General features: G+C 37.4%; 1 non-coding gene across 1 annotated transcript; it reads right to left on the bottom strand.

Moving 5' to 3' along the window:
• Window positions 1-2,049: 2,049 nt before the first annotated feature.
• Window positions 2,050-2,167, bottom strand: LOC118840611. Its single transcript, XR_005009782.1, has one exon. It is a non-coding gene; the product is annotated as a U5 spliceosomal RNA (small nuclear RNA).
• Window positions 2,168-3,793: the final 1,626 nt, after the last annotated feature.

Raw genomic sequence — 3,793 nt, 5'->3', positions numbered from 1 at the left:
CACCTCCTTCAGTGTCAAACATTTTGAAGAACTGATCTTGAATGTTGAGAACTTAAGAAGCGCGCGCGCGCGCGCACACACACACACACACACACACAGTCTCCATCCAGACCCTTGGAGCTCTCACTGACCCTTATAGAAAGCGACTAGCCAAGTATTAGTTTCCTCAGAATTCCATCCAAACAAAGATCCTTCCTCATGTTACCTGCTGGGATAATGTAAGAAACAGGATCGTCTGGTTTGGGGACCACCTGAAACTAGAGTTTGTGACTCTTGAAAGGGTTTGAGGCCAAGGCAGGAGATTGGATCAAGGCCCGGAGAACTGCTAGGAGGAATAGAGAAAGAGACAGAGCAAGGCTGGGGAGGAGAGTCTTTCAAGATCAGAATGAATAGTGGCAGCTTTCATCTACTAACAAGGAGAAGGGCAAGGAAAAACTCTTGGAATACAAGCCAGGATGAAAAGGTGGCCGGCCTTCCATCGCACTTGCATAGTTCAGTGATGTTGATTAAAAGCTCTTTTGGGTCCAGATGGAGAATGATGCCCTTAAATACCATTTTCCTCCCTTCCATGTATGAAGGACCTCACAGGGACTAGTATACACATGTTTATACATGGATTCACGAACCAATATTTTGGCCTGAATATCGGCCACACTTCCCCCCCCCTCCCCGGGGTCTGTATGGTATAATATGAGCTCTTAGCATACACATGGTAATTTTGCATATTTACTTTTTTACAGTGAGTTCATATATATTTATTTATCCCCTCCGCCCAAGAATCCTCATTTTAGATATTTAATCTATATTCAAGAAACATCTATATCTTGGTTAACACGGTATAGGTTACTACACTATATGTATATGTATATGTACATATGTAAATAGGATATATATTCTATACACATAGAATATGTAACATAATATATGGGCTATAGATAATTATTAATATATAATATTGATTATTATGTAATATACTATAGAATTATTAATGTATAGATATATTAATATATGATTATCAATACAATATAAACTAATATATAATGTATTATAGAATTATTAATATATACAGATATATTATGTAATTAGTAATATATAATATCAACAAATGTATGATGTATTAATTCTTAATATAGAAAGAATACGTTGTATAATTATTAATATATAACATCTAATGCATACTAGCATGTTACATGATCATTAATCTAAAACAATACCTCATAGACTTATTAATATGTAATATTATCTACTATATGCAAATATGTTATATATTAATTCATGAGATTATATTATATATTTATGAATATATAATGTTATCTAATATATAATAATATTTTATAGGGATGTATATGTATGTATGTATAGATATATACATGTATGTATGTATATGTATGTACGTATAGATATATAGATATGTGTGTGTTTATACACACACACACATACAGATTAACAATTAATGACTGTGGGTGTCAGCTGAGTAACAGAAGAAGTATAGGATATACTAGATAGAGTGCTTGACTTGGAGTCAGGGAAGCCCACATTCTAATCCTACCTCACATGTTTACTAGCTGTGTGACTCTGGGGAAGACACCTCATCTCTCTGGGCCTTTGTTTCCCTTTCTGTAAAATGAGAGGCCTGGATCTGATGGCCTCTAAGATCTTTTCCCTCTCTAACCCTCTGAGTAGCATTGGATTTCGAGTCAGATAGCTTGGGTTTAGATCAGGCTCTTTATAATGACTACCTGTGTGATTGTGGGCAAGTTATTTGGTCTCTCTTGGATTCAGTTTCCTCATTTATATAGTAAAGGTGTTGGACTAGATAATATCCATTGTTCTTTCCAATTCTCAATCTCTCTCTCTCTCTCTCTCTCTCTCTCTCTCTCTCTCTCTCTCTCTCTCTCTCTCTCTCTCTCTCCACCTCTCTCTCCACCTCTCTCTCTCTCTCTCGCTCTCTTTCTTTCTCTCTTTCTCTCTCTCTCTCTCCCCCTCCCTCCTTCCCTCCCTCCCTCTTCCTCTCCCTCTCTCCATATGTACATACATACATATACACACACACATACGTAGAAATGAGGCCTTGAAAAATTAGGCAAAAACTCTTGGTTATTCCTATCCTTGGAAATCTTTAGTAAAAGGCAAAAGATTTATTTGATCTGAAGATAAACTAAGGTCTCTCTTCTTTGGGATTGACCGTGTGACATGGGAGATGCTGGCACAGGACCGCTCAGCATGGTGTGCCCTCATCAGAGCAGGTATTGTGCTCTATGAGCAAAGCAGAATTGAAGTAGCTCAAAAGAAACCCAAGATATGCAAATTTAGAGAATCCACCCCAAATGTTCACATGGACTATTTGTGCCCAACCTGTGGTAAGAACATTCCAAGCTCATATTGGTCTCATCAGTCATAGTCAGACACCCTGTAACTTGACTCTAGCATAGTGACGTTCATTTGGTCCTCTTCAAGAACAAAGGAGAACAACCAGACAACCAACATATGTATGTTTATATTTGTGTGTGTGTATCATCATTGAACCCCTTAGAATTGGAGAAGACCTTAGATCATCTTGTTCAACCCATAGCTACACTGGAATTCACTCTACAACATTTCTAGCAGATGGCCCTCTGTCTTCTACTTAAGACCTTCAGCAAAATGAGAATTCACTACATACTGAGATCATGCTTTCTAGGTTTTTTATTACATTAAGACAAAATATGTTTTCATGAAACATCTACCCATTACTTCTAGTTCTGACCTCTGGGGCCAAGCAGGACAAATCCAAACCCTTTTCTACATGACAGCTTTTCAAATGGTATAAGCCGATGATTTCATACTGAGTCCCAAGATAGAGTTACAGGAGCACTGGATTATCAACCAGGAGATTGGTATTCCATTTCCCTTGCTGCTACTGAATCACCATGTCACTCCTCCTCTGAACCTTGGTTTCTTTATCTATAAAACAGAGATAGTACTACTTACAGAGTACATTGTGAAGAAAGTGCTTTGTGAAGCTTAAGACCCCATAGGATGTGAAAAATCAAAAGGACAATTTCATCGCTCTATTTCATAAGCCTAACGGCAGCCACTTAGAAAAATTCAGAAATAGGAGACATTGGACCACTAGAGGCTTAGTCTGAGAGAAAAATGGACTTACTGTTTGTTGAACAGATCACTTCTCCAATCCAATGTTCAGTTTTGCCATCTGAGAAAAGAAAGATAACCACACTTAGTTCTTGAGATTCTCACAATGAAGTACAACAGAGAAATAACAAAAAACAGTGAATGAACAAAGTATTGTAACTAGTGCCAGGGGGTAGATACAAACTTGATATTGGGCATGATAGATGCCCTCGAGGAGCATACTGTCTATATATCCAATGTAACATCCAAGCACATGAAAAGAACCAATATAACTAATGGATTGTACTCTTTAACACTCAAAATCACATAATTTCATTTCATTTGAATAAAAATCTTTTCTTCAATTGTCCCTGAGAAATGATCATTCAACTTCAATGAAAGGATCCATTGATCAGAAACCCATTACTTCTAGAAGCAGTCCATTCATCTTTTGGAGAGCTCTAATTATTAGGGAGTTTTTTTTCCTCATTTCAAGTCTAAATCTGATTCTTAGTGACCTTCATCCATTGGTCCTGGTCTTGCTCCCCTAGGGTCAAGCAGAACAGAGCTAATCCCTCTTCTACAAAACAATCCTTTTGAAAACAGCTATCATGCTCATTCAAAGTTTTGTCTTCTCCAGGCTAAAGACTCCCAATTCTTTTGACCATCATATGGTATAGTC

This window comes from Trichosurus vulpecula, chromosome 2 (genome assembly GCF_011100635.1).
Source record: "Trichosurus vulpecula isolate mTriVul1 chromosome 2, mTriVul1.pri, whole genome shotgun sequence".
NCBI classification, from domain to species: domain Eukaryota; kingdom Metazoa; phylum Chordata; class Mammalia; order Diprotodontia; family Phalangeridae; genus Trichosurus; species Trichosurus vulpecula.
The sequence above is the reverse complement of the archived record's forward strand: the minus strand, read 5'-3'. Positions and strand labels throughout refer to the sequence as shown.